We start from the raw sequence: 20,642 nt of genomic DNA, 5'->3' as shown, positions 1-20,642 counted from the left end.
AGGGTGATGCGGCGGGAGGATGGGGCAGGGGTTTTGACTTGGAGACCGCTAAAAGAAAATCCGCTACCACGCTAGTGATGGTCGCCGAGTAATCGCTTAAAAGGGTGGGGAGGGGGTCAGTTAGGGAAACAAAAAGGGACGACAGAAGGGGTTCAAGGATGTTGTTTCTTAAATGTTGATGAGTCGGGCAGCGGAATAATATGTGGTCTAGAGTATCAGGCTCAGATGAGCAAGAGAGACAGAGTCTATTGATGCGTGGTGGATTTAGAAGAACCATCCATGGAGACTGAGATGGAAGGACACATGCTGGCACAATAATGTAGCAGAATAACAGATTGATTGATTGATTGATTGATTGATTGATTGATTGATTGATTGATTGATTGATTGATTGGTTGATTGATTGATTGATTGGTTGATTGAGTGAGTGAGTGAGTGAGTGAGTGAGTGAGTGAGTGAGTGAGTGAGTGAGTGAGTGAGTGAGTGAGTGAGTGAGTGAGTGTGATTGATTGATTGATTGATTGATTGATTGATTGATTTTGACACGCCCTTTCTCCTTGAAAAGGATGCAACACTGAAACACAATATTTAAAGTTGAAAACAATGAATACACAATGGTGGTTGACATCATTAAAAGTCAATGTTTAAAGCTAAGAACAGTGAGTATAAAAAGGCATCTTACATCATGAACACTGATTAAGGCAAAATCAGTGCGTATACAACATTTACAAAAATATCACTCTGAGAAATGAAAAACACAAAAATGAAAAGCACAAGTAGTACTGAAAATCCAGTCAAAGCAGTAATGCATAGCAATCTATCTAAAAATCACACATAGGCAGCTGGTTATTGAGGGAAGGCTTGCCTGAAGAGAAAGGTATTTGCCTGCGTGCAGAAGGACAGCAAAGATGGGGCCAGCCTGGCCTCCAGTGGGAGGGATTTCCAGAGTCTGGGAGCAGCCACAGAGAAGGCCCTCTCTTGTGTTCCCATCAGACAGACCAGTGAAGATGGTGAGAGTGAGAGAAAGGTCTCCCCTGATGATCTTAACACCCAGGCAGGTTCATCAAGAGAGATGCTGTCCTTGAGATAGCTTGGATCTAGGCCATTTGGGGCTTTATAAATTAAAACCAGGAAGATGTAACCTAAAAAACAATACAGCTGGCTGGATAGCTCAGTGGTTTAGATATCTGGCTACAGAGCCAGAGTTTGGGAGTTCAATTCCCCCACCGTGCCTCCAGAGAGAAGAGCCAGCCTGTTTAGCCTTGGGCAAGCTCCACAGTCCCAGGATACCCACAGAAGCAGGGAACAGCAAACCACTTCTGTGTCCTCTCTACCTGAAAAACTCTGAAAAGGGTCACCCTAAGTCAGAATGGACGTGAGGGCATGTGATTATTTTTTATTAAAAGCAACGCATTAGAAATATTTAAGCAAAAGGATTGGATGAGCTTTTGGTAGGAAGGGGGGGGGAATGAAACACACACCCTCAGATGCCTCTGGGCTACAGCTCCCATCAGACTCAGCTTGGTCTCACTGTTGAAGAAGAATTATAAGCATTCCTGCAATGAAAGCAGAATTGGCCCCTTTGCCCTTTTGTTGATGGGGCGAATAAAGCGAGGGGAATTAAGAGGCCCGTGAAGCCTTAACTATATCTCACTTCCATGAAAATGGAGTGTTTTTTTAAAAAGTTGATCACCACTGTGTCTCAAAAAGAGGGGGGGAAAGCACCGTATTTTCCCATTTATAAGATGACCCAAAGTATAAGATGAACCCCCCCCCTTTTTTTCCTAACCCCAGATTAGGAAAAGCAGGAATCAAAGGGCTCCCTTTTTGCTAACCCCGTGCCTTCGCAAAAGGCAGTAGTAAATAGCTGGTATTAAACGGCCCTCAATTTTTTTCTCAAATTATCGAAGGAAAAGGTGTAGTTTTATACATGGAAAAATATGGCAATAGCAATTGTTTTGGTCAACATTTTGCTTAGTTAGAAAAGGAGGGAAGTGAAATCTGTCAAGATGTGGCCACGGTTAGAAATAAAACCACGTAGCACCATAAATATTCTTGATCAGAGTTGCATTTCATCTTGGAAGATGGAATTACATTTTCCAGAGTAATTGACAGGCTTATCCCTAAAGCAGCATTAGTCGGTCCCGGCAATGAGATGGATGCAGTCAAAATACACGGCTGCTATTTAAACATTTCATTTCGGTTTAGAAAAGAAGATGCAAAGCTGGGGCTTAATAGCCTCAAGTGCTCTTTTAAAATGCCATCTTTTTAAAAGTGATTGTCAGAGTGGAAGACACACACAGAGTGCATTGTATTGTATTGTACAGACACAAAGAGTGTGACACACACACACTCACACACACCCACACACACTAGTGTGCAAGCAGACATCTCTAGCCGGAAAACTCATGCTTTCCTAGAACAGTGGTTCCCAGCCTTGGATGCCCAGATGTTCTTGGACCGAAACTCCCAGAAATCCTGGCCAGCCCAGCGAGTGGTTAAAGCTTCAGATTCTGGTTTTGGAAAACAAGCAGCATCAGCCCGGGTCAATGATGAGGCCATCAAAAGCTTCCAGCCAAGATGGAAGGGAACGGTTGAGACTGCACCCCTATGATGGTGTTTGCAACCTGAGTCTGAAACCATCTCTCCAAGTAGACTTGGCACAGACAATTCAGGGGGAGGGCTGTTTTCTACAATTTTTCTGCACTCTCCACGAAGCGGTCAGGCTGAGCCTGATGAAATGGAATCATCAGTGTCGTGAACACCTTTCAGGTGTTCTTCTGTCCTTTATAGCAGTGGTCCCCAACCTTGGGCCTCCAGATGTTCTTGGACTTCAACTCCCAGAAATCCTGGCCAGCAGATGTGGTGGTGAAGGCTTCTGGGAGTTGTAGTCCAAGAACATCTGGAAGCCCAAGGTTGGGGACCACAGCTTCATAGGCCTTCTCCAACTTGCTGAACCCAAAATAGGCTCAAAATAGGTTCAGGACCTTGGACAACTCCTAGAATCCTTATGCAACACTGTTGGATAGCTCAGTGGTTTAGGTCCACTATGCCTCCTTGATAGGGGCTGAACTCCACGATCCATTCGGTCCTTTCCAGCTCTGTGGTTCTAAGAAGATAATGATGCTTCTTTGCACTTTGCATAAAATGGTGCATAGAACTGTTTTTCCATTGCCATTAATGAGGCAGTGGATCTAAAATGCTAACCCCCCTCAAGTCAAGCTTCTTCCTGGAATCCCCATTGCCCACCCCCCCATCCTAGGGCAGAGATTAGCTAATATATTAGTTAATATATATTGCCTTGTTTTGCAAGCCCTTCAGGTCATTGATCCCCAGACTCTTATTTTCATGAAATGTATCTTAAACCCACCATCTGAGCCTCACGTCTCATGCATTAGGGAGGATTATTTAAAACAGCCCCATATATCAGAGTAAACTCACATTCACCTATCATTATTCAACAAGCAATAAAATAAGATAAAGGATAACAGAAGACAGAAAGAAAACTTTTGAGACGGTTTGCTGTGTCACTCAGCACTCTATTGCTGGGGAAGCAAGAGTGATCCTTGTGACATCTTAAGGACTAGTAAGTTTTATCTAGTATGCAGTATATGTGATTTATTCTGTTCTACCCCATTATGACTCTTTGTAACTCTTCATCTTCGGAATCCTTTTCATCATCCAGATTTGATCTAGTTCCCTTCCTTTTCCTCTTGGGGCTCCGTCTCCATATCAAACATATTTCCATAAAATTTACAGCCATATCCAGTATTTGTAATGATCACCACTTCATCTTTATATCTCAAAATCAATTTAAACGGCACACTCTATATCCCTAATGGAATTCTCTCTTTTTGGTCATAAAAATCAGATCTCTAAGCTTAATAAAGCAATTCCTACACCCTTATAACTGGTGGTTTATTACTTGACGATACTTAGATCACTAATATTTTGCATTTCCATGTCAAGAACACTTAACTAATACATCCTTTCTTTACCTGTATTGGGAGTTCGATACCCCACTGGGCTTCCTTGACAGCGGGTGGACTTCATGATCCACAGGGCCCCTTCCAGCTCTGCTCTTCTGAGATTATGATGATGATGATGATCATCATCATCATCATCACAAAAGCTGGGAACCTCTTTCCTCTTGGGAGCCAGATTTAGTTTTGGAGAAGTTCTGGGGGGGGGACCACATACCAGAGGTGGGTGGGGCCAAAGCAAAAGGGGCGGAGCAAAATGCCAGCCCTTTTTTTCTCAAAAATCCTGGCCAGCACATCTAGTGGTGAAGGCTTCTGGGAGTTTTAGGCCAAGAACATCTGGGCTATCCAAAGTTGGGAGCCACTGATCTACAGCATGGGGAACACCTATACAATCTCTTTTCTGTGTTCATGTGACACAACAGGATACTGGATCTCCTTAACATCTCCTTAACATCTCCACATAGAGAGCAATTGACTTTCTTAGATCTCTTTTATAATGGCATATTCCTCCCCACTTTCTCCAGCACCCAAAGAGTCAAACTTCACCATTTCTGTTCTCTGATTATAATCCTGTAGTAGAATACTTCCCCTCCTCTTTTTTTCCCATTAGTCTGACAGAACAAGTGAGATATTTCAATTGCCAGATCTCCGAATTTTTGTTAGGCCACCTTTTATAGTTCTCGCAATTTCACTATTCTTTTCCCCCTTCCATTCTCTTACTTATCTCTAATGTCGTCCCTTCTTTTTATCACGACGCTTGTTCAGTTCTGATAATTAACTTTATCTACAGCCCCAATTGGTTCCAAGCACCCAGATTTTTTTAAATGACCATTTAATGATATATATATTTTTGGGAGGGGGGGAAGAAGTCTTTAAAATTCTCAGTAAGAGCACAATTTCCTTGACGTCGAACAGAGATGTTTTCGGAAAGAGACTGTGCCGTGCTATCATCGTCGATGCTCATTTCACAATCAAATCACTAATCAGTTCTTCATGAAGTTGCCCAATCTTTGTGGCTGTTAATCAAGTCATAAATTAGTTAATTCTTTCCTGATGAGCCCTTAAGAATTTATGTTCAACACAAGTTCTTATTTCCATATAATCAACTCATGAGAACCCCTATGAGTTGTCATTAAAAAAAAAACTTTAAACCGCCTTTAAATCATTATCTAATATCTACCTGATTGATGGAAATCTACAGCCCCTTCCTCACATCAGGTATGTTTCATTCAACTTTTGAACTTCATAATATTGAAAGGAAGTCCAGCCATTCATTGCTACATTTCAACCCATTTAGTCTCTTATTCATCTCTAATGTCTTTCTTTCTTTTTATTCCAATTTGTTCAGTTCTGATAATTAACTTTATCTACATGTCCATTTGGTTCCAGACACCCATAATTTGTAATGATACCTTATTTTGTGTTCAAGCCCTCCTCGTCCGTTGTTTTCCAAAAATCTGTTCTATTCTGCCTCAAACATAGTCTGTTTTGCCATCTCTTCAGAAGGAAATCTCTCAATGGCCAAAATCCTGTTGCTTAGTGTAGTAAGTTGGAGTTAGAGTAGGTTCACTGAATCAATGGGGACTTAAGTGAGGCAATTCCTCCATACGTTGACTCACCATTGAGTCAAAGAGACCTACTTTCATCGTGACTTACACAGAAAGTAGCAGTTCAATTAGGCTCATGGAATCAATGGGACTCATGGAGGAGTTGAATCACTAAATCCCCATTGATAATGGTCCTATTCTTACTCCAACTTACTAGTAAGCAACAGGATTTTGGCCAAAGTTTCCATAATTAGAAAACAAAGGAAGAGAAGAAAGAAAAAGTAAATTTTATCATTGGCACCACATGCTTTATCTAAGGGGCCCCTGCTAATACATCAGTAGAGTTGTGAATTCAACTGGGTTTTTGTCCAAACTTTAAAGAAGCTGTCCAAGGCAGTGGCTTCAGCACCAGCGCATGCAGAAACGACTTGGTCTACAACTCCCAGAACCCCCACCCCCTAGGAGATTTGGAGCGTCAAACCAGATAATATATCAATAGAAGCTGATGGCCTTGTACAGAATGTTGGTGCCTTAGATGTGTTTCCCAGCATTTGCAGTAGCTAAGTGAGCGCTTCCCGTTGCCCAAAGATAGAGCCGGCCCTGGCTTGATGCTTACTTTCCTGACTCCTACACAGGGGAAATACGTACTTGCAAGAGAATGGAGATGTGTTTGCGATGGAGCCCAGCAGTCTGGGGGGGGGGCCAGTTTCGAAGTTCAGGTGCTCATCATAATTATCATCATAATAGTAACATCCCTTCAAAAGACTCCAAAAATCCACATACTAAGCGCTTTTGTACAAAGTTCGTCAGCTCAACACCAGTGTGAATCCAAGCCGGGTGAAAGATCCGTCCCGGGTTTGCTCTTCAGACCTTGAAAAAGTATACGATATAGTTCTCCTCTTGTTATTAATCACCTCACTGTTTAGTGCTAGATTATTAACTTGATTTTCTCCCCAAGGTCTTCACCTGTTTTGATCTTAATTATAATTGGATCGAAAAGCACTGCCTCTATCTAATAGCCATCATTTTTTGCCGATACTCCAGGATCAATAGACTTCACTTCAGGAGAGTGCTCTCAGGACCGGTTGCGAGACTTCAAACAAAATAATTAACTGGCCATGGGTCAATACAGTGTAACCTCCATCGAGCTAAGCTATGTACTACAGGAATTCCAATCCTCACCCTTGTAAATGGAAGATACTTATTTTAAGAGATACGGCCATCAATAAATATGGGACCACAAGGTGGACAGGGATTGGCTGGTACCCAGGCTGAGGCAATGTCAGAAACGCAGCCAGGTGAAGGCTTGGAGACGGAAAGTCGCACAAGAAGCTTGTAGCATCTTCAAGGCTTCATGGAAGGCAGACCACATCTTCAGATACATGAGGTACAGCTATCATGCCTCGCCTTGGTGAGTTGTCTTCAGAGGGGGAAGGTGATCTCTTACAGCTGGAGAATTTCTTTTGTAATTTCTTCCTTTCATAAATTTACCATAGTGTGGGATACTAGAGTAGGACACCCATACCTGGGGGAGAGGGGAATCAATTTCAAACCACGCCGCAGATGATGAAAAATGTGGATAATAGCAAACACTATTTTAACAGTGAATGTTATACAAAGCATGGTCTCTGGCTCCCTCTAGTGTCTGGCTCCCTCTAGTGGTAAATAGATTTCTCATGAGTATGCTATACATAGCATGGTCTCTGGGTCCCTCTAGTGACAGTTTTGGCAACTTCACCTTTAGAAATCTATCTTTCTAGGATCTCTCTTAACATTTTAAATATTTTCAGACTGTGAAGAATTGAATCAGTGGATACTGATCCCACAGATAAGGGGGTCCTACTGTTCTGAGGGAGAGATACTAGAGGATAAGGAACATTCAGTGGCTTGGTGGATAGTCCCCCTTCAGAAGCTCCGGAAAAGTGCCTGCTCTTAGAATGAAGGCAATCTGGTAGATGTGAGACCTGAGGGAGTGTCAGCTGCTCTACAGTGATGATTGTATGAGTCTTGACAATGGACCCTTGGCTTTATCCCCCTCCCCGCATTGCAGCCATCTCCGTAGACAGATGTGTGCATGTATGCGAATATTATATGCAATTTTCTATGCTTGAAATTGCCAGAATCCTCTGATTTTCACCTTACATCAACTGTGTATATAGCTACCGGACAAACCCCCGCTAACTGACATACACTCCTCTGCATTCCCTCAAATAAAGTTAGTTAGAATTTCCCGGCACTGCCCTTTGATTTATCCAAATAATTCCCCTCCATTTGCCTGAACAGAGAGCATTGTTCACTCTTAATAGCTTCCTTTCCCCTTTCTCTTTAATATTTATAAATTTTCCTCCTTTGTCCCATTTTTATTAAGGGAAAAAAACTGATTATAAATTATCTGCGCCATGTTCCACTCTCCTTTTTAATTTCTTGCACTCTTGTTTTTCAACAATGCCCGTTTCCTGCAAATCTAATGTCTTTTCTTTAATTAACAATGTGTGCTTTTCGGTGTTCAGTTAAACTCTTGGAGGCTGGGGGAAGAAATCATTTTGACGGGGACAGGGAACCCTCCAAAATCCATCCCTTTGTCTTTGAAAAAAAAAAATCTTCCATTATCCTGCAAGTCCAAGCGTTCTTCTTTTAACAGATAATGCCTGCCTCATTCAGCGCACCCTCCTTCTCCAGGAACACTGGCTGACATTCCTGATACGTCAGTAGCAGATCTATGCCTTTATACTTCTTTCCTTTCTTTTCTTAAAATTTTTTTTCCACTTACTGGTAAGAAGCTTTTATACTTCTTTAAAAAAAAAAAAAAAACCTCTGTCTTGGAGCAAAGTCACCCCTAGTATATAAGATAGAATAGGGGAGGAAGAAAGGAAAGGATAACCTGACGGAATTTGGAAAAGTTATGTCTTTGGGACATAACGCTTAGTTGTGTTGGAGTTTTATTTGCAACCTCGTAGGCTGTCTGTGGTTTGAGTGACTGGGTAGGGATGACTGCCAATCTATCAAGTGCTAACCAATGGTTCCCTCCACCCTCTGAATTCAAAGACAGCCCCACTTCTCAGCTTTCTTTCCCTCTCTTTAGTCTGTTGGTGGCAGCATCGTTCTGTTTGCTGTTGATCTGTTCACAACTGTAAGTAAAGACGTCTTTTTTTAAAGTCTCTCTCCTACAAATGTCTCAGCGTAAGTTCTTGATTGGTGAACTCTGGGGAACTTGTAGTTACTTTCTTCTGTACTTCTACTGCATAACAAAAAAAGTTTTTACCAGGCATTCAGAACTCTGCAACAAGGAGACCCATGCCAGTTTAGTTAGCTCAGGAATTATGGGACTTGTAGTCTTAAAAATAACTCACATCCTGCTATCTGGAGCTACCCAAGCAAGGCAGTATCTTTTGCTGTGTTCCTTCCATTAAGCAAGGGAGAAAGCAGAAAGAGGTGGTGAGAACAGCTGATGCAGTATGAGCTATGAAATATGCCCCCAACTTTCATTAGCTGTGATGGTTGGCTGCGGGTGAGAATCATGACAAATTGACTTGCTTGTAGGCTTTCTGGAAACATCTGAATGCTGAACTAGATCACCTAGACCTGTGGTTCCCAAGTTTGGGTCCCCAGATGTTTTTGGACTACAAGTCCCAGAGGCTTTCACCACTAACTGTCCTGGTCAGGACCTCTGGGAGTTGTAGTCCAAGAACATCTGGGGACCCAACCTTGGAAATCACTGGTCTAGAGCTTTTAGATTGCCCCTCGTGGAATCCCAAGCCAGCATGGCCACAGAGGGATTCTGGGTATTGTAGTCTCCTCCAGGTTACTTTTTCAGAGAAACGGTTTGCTCCAAGATGGTTCGCTCCAGTCCTTTTGGCCTCCAACTCCCAGAAGTCACGGCCACCTTGGCCAGAAGGGGTGGCGACGATGGGCATTCCTGAAGAAAACAAATCAAGGGAACCATGTTCGGAGAAGACTGGACCAGATAGACTGATCTGAAGGTGAGGAAAGGCCAACCTGAGAAGACTCAAGACATCCTTGCCTTAGAGACAGCTGTTTGGTGGAGGCCCCAAACAAACCAACTGACTGAGGTCTCTCAGGAACAGCCTCAAACCGTGATTTCCAACCTATAAGACTCAGAGAAGCTCCTCTTTCCTTGACTCCAAGCAGAACTGAGGACATATTTAAACATTCAAATATTCACCCACGACGCCTGCTTGCTTCATCTGCATTTCCGACCTTGGTTTTGCCTTGATTGCTCCTGGAGCTCATTATTTATTTTAATTTCACACATTTACACGCTTGCCAGGAGCATGTCGTTTACAAGTCACGGGAGAAAAAGTTCTGCACCCCCTTTGCTTCGGTTGACTTCCCCCCTCCTCTCTCAACAACATAGGACGGAATATAAATAGATCTCACCCGTCCTAGTTAAAAATAGCTCTTGTTGCCCTGCGTTTTATTTTCCTTCAGCTCTGTTGCTGAATCACCTTGGCTGCACTTAATAGTTTCCACTGTGGCACAATGTAGCTCCATTCAACCTTGGTCGCCACAACCCAACAAACCTGGATGAATTAGAAAATAATCCTGGATGCACGTAGCCAGCATCAAGTGCCACAAAAGGTCAAGCACGATGATTCATCTAGCGTGTTTTTACAAGGAATGCTCTCCCAGGTGATAAAAGATGTCTGATGGCTACACGATTTTCTCTCAGCCTGTTCTATTTCGTGATTGGTCAGTGGGAAGTAAATATGGGTGCAATTTGCAATCCTGATGGCTAAGGGATGTATATATGAGGAAATCTTACTATGGGAAGGAATACAGGTTAAGAAGCTGTTCCCTAAATGCCTAGGGTGACTCTTTCTGAAATTTGGCCACATTTATACCTCTACGTAAGCATCTCATTTCTGCATTAGTGCCAGTATAACTTGTTGACACAAGATCATAGAATAACATTTGCTGTTATGATTCAAAGGATCTTCTAAGTTTGAATTGTGCCTTTGCAGAACGGCTGAGAAACTCTTACATCTCACTGTGAATCACCCAGTAATACACCTGTAGAACCGGATATATCTTCTGCCCTTTGGTTATGTGGAATAGGTTCTTCACATTGGCAAAGTGTTCTACTAGATCGGGGTGGTGAACCATTGACCCTCAATATAATAGTAATCTTAGAACTGTAGAGCTGGAAGGGACCTAATGGACCATCAAATCCAACCCCTGCCAAGGAAGTGTGGAGGAGAATTGAACTCTCAATCTTTGGCTCTGCAGCCAGATACTTAAACCACTGAGCTATCCAGATATGTTCACCAGCCCTGGTCTATCTGGTCTTCACCTATGTCTTTGTAGGAACATTACCTTCAAGAGAGAGAGATACTGCAATTCAAAATGGAGCTGGCTGGATAGCTCAATGGTCTAGGTATCTGGCCATGGAGCCAGAAATTGGGAGTTCAATTCCCCACTCTGCCTTCGGTGAGTAGAGCCAGCCTGCGTAGCCTTGGGCAAGGCTACACAGCCCCAGGGTGCTCCCAGAAGAAGGGAAGGGTAAACCAGAGTATTCTCTACCTGGAACAGATGTCACATGATGATGATGATGATGATGATGATGATGATGATGATGATGATGATGATGATGATGATGATTAGCTCAATACTGGCCTTTCCTGGCTTGGGTGGTGGTACCAGCACAACCATGTTGATGATAGTAGGCATAATTCTTGATTTTAAACAGTACAAGAAGACCCCCAAACCTTGATTTGGGTTCAGAATTGGAGGCCTTCTGTGGAACAGGTTATTGACAACCAGGTGCTTCTTCCAATAAGACCATTTGCAATGAATTGCAGGATCCAACCTGGAACTGGGAAACCTACCATATTTTTCCGTGTATAAGACTATACTTTTGTCTAAAAATTTTAGACTAAAAATTGAGGGTCATCTTATACAAGGATGTAAGCTGAGGAGAGTAGAAAAACAAGTGGAGGGGAAAGCAGGGATCAAATTGTTCCTGCAGGGCTAAGCCCCACTTACATTTCTTAATTTGGGGTTTAAAGAGTCTTATACATGGGGGCGTCTTATACACAGAAAAATACGGTAGCTTGCATACAGCAATGCAACTCAAGTACATTTTCCTTCCCTCTAACTCTGATTCAAGAATGGTTGGGTTCCCCTCTAAGATCCCACAGGAAAAAAAAACAGAAGAAGAACATGTTATAATGGGCTAAAGCTACAGGAAGCCAGATTTCGGCTGAATGTGAGGAAAAACTTATGAACTGTTAGAGATGTACAACAACAGAATCAATGTCCTTGAGAAGTGGTGAGGGCTCTAACGCTGGAGGCAGTCAAGAGAAAGTTGGACAACCCTCTGTCAGACCTGCTTTGGTTTGGATTCCTACATTGAGCAGGGGGTGGACTCAATGGTTTTGTAAGCCCCTTCCACCTCCATGATTCTGTGAAGATGATGAAAGAGGCAAACCTCCCTGCTCTAGGCATAGAACTGTTCCGCACTCTCCGGCGAAAGCTTTAATTGCTCCTACGTGGAAGGAGTGACAATGCCTTAATGAGCACATTGGATGTTTCTTAAATAGGAGAACGAGCTTTGCTCCGAAATTAGCTGTCCTTGGCAGATCACTTTAATTCTTAACCTTGATGGGAAAAGCTCCTTCCGAGAGGCCATTTCATGCCCGCGGTTCAACCTGTGATCAAAATTGCATTTTCTGTTCCAACCCATGCCGGGAAGAGCTGCCGTGAAACCTAGCTCTCTTTAAAATCCTCATCAGGTAGCCTTGAGCTCAAAGGCATTTTCTCACCCCCAGCAGAGCCAGATGTTGAGTTGTCGCACAAACAGCGCTGTAGCTTCTCAACTGCCATCAGATATGTCCTTTGTTCTCTTTTCATTTCCATGAAATAAAGAGCCTCCTTTTGCTCTCAGATGTTCGGTGCTCGCCCAGGGCTTCTCCGAAGCTCGGCTTCATTTTAAACTCATCAGTTCTGCGTGAGCTAGTTGACCTTCATCAGAAGTAGGGATGGTAGAGATTAAATGTTGTCGAACAGCGTTTGATGGGGTGTTTACGCCGGTGTAAGCACAATGGCGCAATCTGCAGCAATCAACTGCTGCTTCTTAATGAGTTTAAGGTGTTAGGTATGAACAGGATGTGGTTTTCACACCAGTTTAAAACATTCCTGCATGGGAACCCATGAGACTTTTTTTTGGTCATTAAGAAGGCATATCAAGGAGAGTTACGATCGTATTCATCATCACATTGAATATGGAAACATAATGGTCTGGAGAGAGAGAGACACTGCTTTATCTTATGTCTGCATGTGAGGTAATCTCACAAGCCCTTTCTTCTCCGTCTCCTTCTTCTTCTCTTCATACCTCCATACTTTCTCCTTGTCTTCTTCTTCTTCTTCTTCTTCTTCTTCTTCTTCTTCTTCTTCTTCTTCTTCTTCTTCTTCTTCTTCTTCTGTTCCTTCTCCTCCCTCCTTCTATTCTGTTTTTCCCTCTTCCATCTCCATTTCCTCTCCCATATTACCATTCTACCCTCTTCCTTCTCTTCTTCCACATCCTCATCCTCTTCCTTCCATTCTTCCCTCCTCCATCTCTTCCTCCATATCTCCAATCTACCCTCCTCCTCCTCTCCTCCTCTTCCTTCCTTCCTTCCTTCCTTCCTTCCTTCCTTCCTTCCTTCCTTCCTTCCTTCCTTCCTTCCTTCCTTCCTTCCTTCCTTCCTTCCTTCCTTCCTTCCTTCCTTCCTTCCTTCCTTCCTTCCTTCCTTCCTTCCTTCCTTCCTTCCTTCCTTCCTTCCCTCCCTCCCTCCTTCCTTCCTTCCTTCCTTCCTTCCTTCCTTCCTTCCTTCCTTCCTTCCTTGCCATCTCCTCCTCCATATCTCCATTTCACCCTCCTCCTTCTCCCTCTTCCTCCTCCTCCTCCTCTTCCTCCTCTTTCCTTCCATTCTTCCCTCCTCCATCTCCTCCTCCATATCTCCAATCTACCCTCCTCCTCCTCTCCTCCTCTTCCTTCCTTCCTTCCTTCCTTCCTTCCTTCCTTCCTTCCTTCCTTCCTTCCTTCCTTCCTTCCTTCCTTCCTTCCTTCCTTCCTTCCTTCCTTCCTTCCTTCCTTCCTTCCTTCCTTCCTCCATATCTCCATTCTACCCTCCTCCTTCTCCCTCTTCCTCCTTCTCCTCCTCTTTCCTTCCATTCTTCCCTCCTCCATCTCCTCCTTAATATCTTCAATCAAACCTCCTCTTCTCTCCTCCTCCTCCTCCTCCTCCTCTCCTTTGTCCTTCTATTCCTCCATTCTTCTCCTTCTCCTTCTCATTTCCTTTCACTTCTGCCTTCTAGGGCTCCCCATCCCCCGTTTTCATCAACAATTTAAAATGTCCAATATTTAAATCCCCTGAAGCTACCTGAAATTTGGCAGGTTCTCGCCCTTCTTTAGAATCTGTCATGTTTCCAAAGCTGACGCACGTCAGCCCAAAATGAGAGAAACAATGGCCGTATTGGTTTTCTAGTGCCAGTTGGAAGACATTGGGCATTTATAGATTGATTCAGATTGCCAAGCCAAAAAAATCAACACAAATTACCCTTGGCTGAATCAGGCGATATTATAAAACCCTGAACCTGCCTAGAACCAAATTGGGAGACCATTGTACACCCCTGCTAGTAACCACTCTAATGGCAATACAACAGAAAAAAGAGACTCTTTTCATGGTGTAAAACCAGAACATGCTTGTTAGTTGGTGAGCGTCCATTGCCGACCGCCCCAAAATCTTGACAGCATCTCCACGCTCCCATCTCTCATTTTAACATGGCTCTGAACACCTGCTTACCAAATGTTAATTGCAGATAATAGATCATCAGTTATCAGCAGTTACAGTTCCACCTGCTCCATTAACACATCCTGTAGATTCATCGCTCTTTCAATGGGCCAGCCTCAAATTTCATATTCAAAAGAAGTCTGTCCTTTCAGGAACGGGTAAACCACAGCTTGCTGGATCTCTTAAGAGGTCTTTCTCTTTCCAGTTTAAAATAATAAGTGGGTGCTGTCAAGTCAATTCTGACTTACGGTAATGGCATTTTTCTCTTCACCCATCACCAGAATAATATTGCACGTTGTCAAGTCTTTTCTGACTTACGGCACCCCTTTCTAGGGTTTTCCTAGGTAGAGAGTTCTCAGAAGTGAAATTCCCATTCTGTTCCTCTAGGGGGCACCCTGGGACTGTGCAGCTGGCCCAAGGCTACCCAGGCTGGCTCTACTCACAGGAGGCAGGGTGTGGAATCGAACTCCCAACCTCTGGCTCCACAGCCAGAGACCTAACCCACTGAGCTATCCAGCCAGTGAATCCATTCCACTGTGCTTGTGTATCAATCAGCAAATTCAAAAGTAGATGTTAGGAAATTTAGTGTGTCCATAGATGTTACAAAAATTCCTTTTTTTGGACTATAGCTCATGGCATCCTCAAGCCAGCATCTTTAGTGGTGACGCCTGCTGGGGGATTTTATGAGTTGAATTCCCTCCACATGTCTAACTTTCAAATCTGTTGATTGATGCAGAAACAGAATGGAATGGACCAAAAACTGGCTGGATAGCTTGGTGAGTTAGGTTTCTGGTTTCAGAGCCAGGGGTTGGGAGTTTGATTCCCCGTTGTGCCTACTGGAAGTAGACCCAGCCTGGGTAGCCTTGGGCCAGCTAGACCTCCCCAGGGCAAGCCACATAAGAAAGGAATGGAAAATCACTCCTGGATCTTCTCTCCCTTGAAGAACATTTAGACTTGACCGCACACAATTATTATTAAGGACCTGACACAGGCTAGACGTTGGCTTATTTTCCCAACCTTAACGGCAGCCAAAACCTACAGACATGGGGGAAAAGCACCCACCCTTTGTGTCTTTCCTCCTGTTATTTCAGCTCCCTGCCGGTGCTGGGACTATTACAGCCAGCCTTGACAGTGAAAAATGAAACACATCTCTGATCATTCTTTTCCTGTAGCTTTCCTGCTCTATTGTTCCACTGAATCCTCTGAAGCCGCCATTAAAAAGGCAACACAGAGCTTCTGTCCATGTGGACTGGACTCAGTTGCTTTCCACCCCCCCCCCCCCCCGAACGAAAAGCCTGTTGTTGGATCCGAGAGCCGAAAACCTCCCGTAAATGCTTCAGATTTAACAAGCTCCATTGTGTTTTGCCAAGTGTGGGGCCTCGTTCCAAAGGAACGTTACAATGCCCTTTTATCCTTGCCTTTTCTTTTCGCTAGCAAAGGCCCCCTCCCACGGGGAAACGCTGAGCATTAAATCGGCCAAAAAACATGAAGGAATTGTGTCCCTCTGGAGGCTTTGCATTATGATAATGCTTAGATAAAGACGCCTTTTTATTAATTGGAGTTATATCCACAGGGACTGTAACACGGGGAGGGGGAAAGAGGCGAGGAAAGCTTTAACATGTACAAGGCTAACAAATGTAAAGTGGAAAGAGTCTTCCAGCTGAGATCAGCTGCTGGAAGACGGATTTCAATGCCATTAGCTGCTAGGGACAGAGTAGGGTGAGTTACTTCATTTGAACAACAACTCTCGGATCACTACCCACCCAGACAGGCAGATCCTCATGCTAAAATCAAGTTTCCAAGTTCTGACAAGCTGTGTCAGCTTCCCCCCCACCCCCAGTGGTGCTCCTGTGGCTTTAACATGTGCAAGCACTGAGCAGAAATTCAAGAGGCAAAGTTTTGGCACTAAATGCCACAGATTAATACAACAGGTAAAGCTTTCCCTGTTGTAAATACAACAGGTAAAGCTTTCCCTGTAGCTTTCCCTGTTGTATTTACAGCTGCTGGGCTTTTGCACCATTAACCAAAGCGTGACATCAGTTTGTAGTCAAGAAAGCGTTACTTCTGATCTTCACACATGAGGATGCTGCCTTGCATTGAGTGTGTTGGGATAACAACATTTAGCTTCAAAAGCCAAAACCATAAATAATCTTAGACTTTACACACAGTTGCATTCCTCCCAGGATGAAACTACAAAACTCTTTGATTAATTGCAGTTTCCTATTTCACCTACAGTAGGAACCTCACATCTGCTGAATCAGCATCCACGGATTCACTTACCTGCTGCCCGAAAATAATTTTAAAACACAGAAATACGTATCGTATTTCCATGGCACATTTTGCAGAACCAACCACTAGAGGGGAGCCAGCCAGAGGCAATGCAATGTATAGCGTTTGCGACTTCTGGGTTTCTTGGCATCTGCCGGGGAGGGCTTGGAACCGATTCCCCCACAGATATGGGGGTCTCACCGTATTTGATTTGCCATTTCAGTTACGAAATTGAGAAGAAGACTCAGTCCCAAGCAGAGTTTGAACTACGGTATGAGGGTCCACCTTCTCAGTTGACCACCGTTCTCACCCCAAAATAACCAGGAAACGATGAGAGTTGTGTGAATCGCCTGCCAATTCATTTCAGAGGCTAATTCTACATTTTGCGGTGGATTCCAATTTGGTCTGCGCCGGTCCCCGATCCTGGCTGACTCTGTTAATTCAGAGAGCTGACATTCCCTCTAACTGCCGTCAGAAAACCAACATGTCCCGAATTGGTTCTGTTTTTTCAGGGTTACACATAAAATCTGGAGACACAACCGGACCGAAAGAGGGAAGGAACTGTGCCAAATTTCATGTAGCCAGATGTTGTGGTTTTGCCTATTGGACACCTTGACATTTAGCTCCTTGCAGGGCTCTGATTGCATGTTAACTGTTCTCTTGGAGTGAATCTCAAGCCTATCTTTCCTTCCCATTCACGTGTGCTGAGAATCTTTCCTGGTCTCCCTTTTATTTTGACTCCTGGCTCCTTTGACTTACCGGCCGTGGCTCTCCAATAGGATACTTTGAATGCTGGAGCGGAGAGGGGAAAGCCTGTCCCGAGCAGTACAGTAGGACCCCTTATCCATAGGATCACATTTTGGGAACCATGGCTTTGATCACCCTATTGAGCACCAACTTCTATTTTAGCTTGAACTTTAAAAAGAGTTACCCAAATTGCAGGACCTATGCTGTAAAGTTCGGACTAAAACCCAGAGCAGGCTCGCTTCCCCTCTTGTGGTGGAGCCGGCAGTCTCTGCTGCTTGCAAGAGGACTTGGGGATTGAAGGAGAGTTCATTTGTTGTACTTGTTCTGAAAAGCATGGGTCCCACCAAGACCTTTTCTGTGTCCCACCAGGGGTAGGTATGGCTCCTTCTTCTGCTTTACTCCACCCCTGCTCTAGCCTGCTGCTTTGTTCTTTGCTGATGTGATCATCGACACACGAGCTGCAGTCTGCATGCTACCGTTTTTGTATTACATTTACCCTCGCTCTTCAGAACTGCATGCCCCAGCTATTTCTCCGACTGCCAATACAGATGACAGCATTTAAGACTGGGTTGAAAGTCATGTTGACACATTTAGTAATGAGCTGACATCTCCATCATCCAGCAAGGCTTTCTTTTCAACGCTACACGAAAGTGACTGGCGCAGACCTAAGCTTCTTCGGCAGCCGCTCCATGCCATTGATCAAATAGCAAGTTCCATTGAACTCCATGGGGATCACTTTTGAGTAGAGACGATTGTGATGCACAGGAGAAATTCAACTCGTCCTGCTAACTAGGAGTGTGCTCTTTCGTCGTTTTGGACTGGAGCGCCCAAAATTCTCCATGGATTCCCTAGGCAAGATTGTGGGGAGGTGCACTCAAGAAAAAGCAGTTCTACTACGTATTTAGCTGTACTACCTACATCAGTGACTTTTTCAGCTTGTTCCTACATTCAGAATCAAGGAAGCTGCTGCAGTTCTGCCTGGGAACTGTAGTTCTTCCCGGGAGTCATAGTCTTGCTGACCATTAGAATGCCTCCCAAAGAACTACAACTCCCAGAAACCCCTGAGTGGAAATGAGAGAGACAGCTGGGAACGGCTGTCACAGCAAGACCATACGTGGCAGGTGGAGGCAGAGATATGATGGAGGGCAACAGGGATAATGGGTGTCACATTCTAAGGAGGATGATTTTTGAGGGTCGTTTTCTTCCCATCTCAGGTGGTAAGGAAGGACACAGGTAATCCTGCAAGATTGGCCCATTCGTTCCATTAAACCAGCTACATTTAAATCATCCATTTGCTGTTCTCTGTACCACCCATGTGCAAGAATTTTTTTTTGACAGCCCGAGCTGAATTAACTGAGAAAGCTTAATCACTTATCCCTCCCCCTCCACACACAGAGTGGATGCAGCTGGTTGTCATGACAATTCGTTCTGTCTGGATGGACGAGACGTGGTATTGCAGGAGAATGCACGGCCTATGAAACGCCTCATCCTGACTGGAGAAAGAGCTGTTTCGCCTCCACCTTCATCTCTATCTTCTCTCCAACTTGAAAAGTCCCATGGAATCTTTTGACATCTTCAGGTGTCCACCTGAAGAGAGAGAGAGAGAGAGAGACCACATAGACTATGTTTTGGAAGAGCAGTAGATCAAGTGTGGGCAGTAGTTGTATGGAAGGATCACAACCCAAGTCATAGAATCACAGAATCATGGAGCTGGAAAGGGCCTCTAAGGTCATGGAGTCCAACCCACTGCTCAAGGCAGGAATCCAAATCAAAGCAGATCTGACCGAGGGTTGGCCAATTTTCTCTTGAATGCATTGGAGCGTCCACCACCTCTTGAGTTGCATTATCATACTACTTTAACACTTAAGAAGTTTTTCCTGATATTGAACTTGTAGCTTGAGCCCATTGTTGCATGTCCTGCACTCTGAGATGATGGAGAACAGATCCTGCCCCTCCTTCCTATGACTACCTTTCAAGTATTGAAAGAGTGTGATCCTATCTGCCCTCACTCTTATTTTCTCACAGTTGAACATGCCCAGATCCTTCAGTCTTTCCTCCTAGGGCTCAGCTTCCAGTACATGTAGATGGAGCCAAACCGTCCCATACCCTTTTGGAGGCATCTGACCTGCCTTTCTGTCAGGTTCATGACATTCGTGTTTGTATACTTACTGTTTTTAGCTTCAATATTGTCTTATAACAATGCGAGCCACCTTGAGCCCTTTTGAAGGAAAAAGGCAGGGTAAATTATTTTTTAATAAATAAATAAAATAAATGGGAGGTGGGATTCACATGGCTTCGAACCAGGGAGAAAGATGCAAGTTGCAGGACTTGTTGTCAAGTTGAACTTAAGTTGCGCCAGTGTTTTGACTTCTTGTTCCTCCCCCCCGCCCCCAATGATTTGGACTCGCCTTGCAACTCAGAAATCACCCTCCCATCCCTTCTTTCCAGGCAAAAAAGCTTGTTTTTAATACGGACTTGGACTTCGGCCTCGGACCCAAAGGCTTGCCAACATTTCTACTGTGAACTAGAGTAAGTAAGGGCAGGGGTAGGCAGCACCCTGATTTTGTGACCTCTCCACTCAAAGCCCAAACTGCAATCAGCCTTCTGCATTCACACATGCAGTTAGTCCTCCAATGGTCCAAAGAGGCCTACATTTTCCCATCAGCATGGGAAAAGACCAGAGATGATGGTGTGTGTGTGCCATAATGCATCTCTGCTTGGCCCCCAGGTTGAGGAAGAATGTGCTAAACATCCAGAAGATGAACCCCAAAAGATGACAATGTCTAGCAGCCCATTGGAACATGTCTCCTCAAAAGAGCCCCAGACTCAGATAAATGGGAAAACATTCTCTCTCTCTCTCTCTCTCTCTCTGTGTGTGTGTACATAAAGCATGCTGAGAGCTTTACAGCTTTTGCTAGATGGAACTGCAAGAGGTAAAGTGTGGTTAAGAGCAGTGCAGGATTAAAAACAACACTCCATCAATGTTGTGTTTGCTTTTGAAAGTTAAGAGCCTCATGTACTGAGACAGGCGGCCCCATGAAGTGCATAATCAAATCCAGGCTGGCTGGTGTGACAGCAGAGAGAGCGGCTAGATCCTAACGGGGGTCTTTTATCTAAGAATGAGGAGCATCAGGGTACAGTCGGCCCCAGAGAAAGTTAAGAAAAACAACAAACCCACCAACCCTGTAATAGTTTAGATTCTGTTGGCAGGGAGCATCCGTGATGGTCTCGGAGAGGAAAAAATAAAAATAAAAATGGAAGACAGCTTGCAGACCGGATGAGGGAATTGGAACCTGCCGTCCCTC

The sequence above is a fragment of the Pogona vitticeps genome, chromosome 14, assembly GCF_051106095.1.
Source record: "Pogona vitticeps strain Pit_001003342236 chromosome 14, PviZW2.1, whole genome shotgun sequence".
In the NCBI taxonomy this organism is placed as follows: domain Eukaryota; kingdom Metazoa; phylum Chordata; class Lepidosauria; order Squamata; family Agamidae; genus Pogona; species Pogona vitticeps.
The sequence above is the reverse complement of the archived record's forward strand: the minus strand, read 5'-3'. Positions refer to the sequence as shown.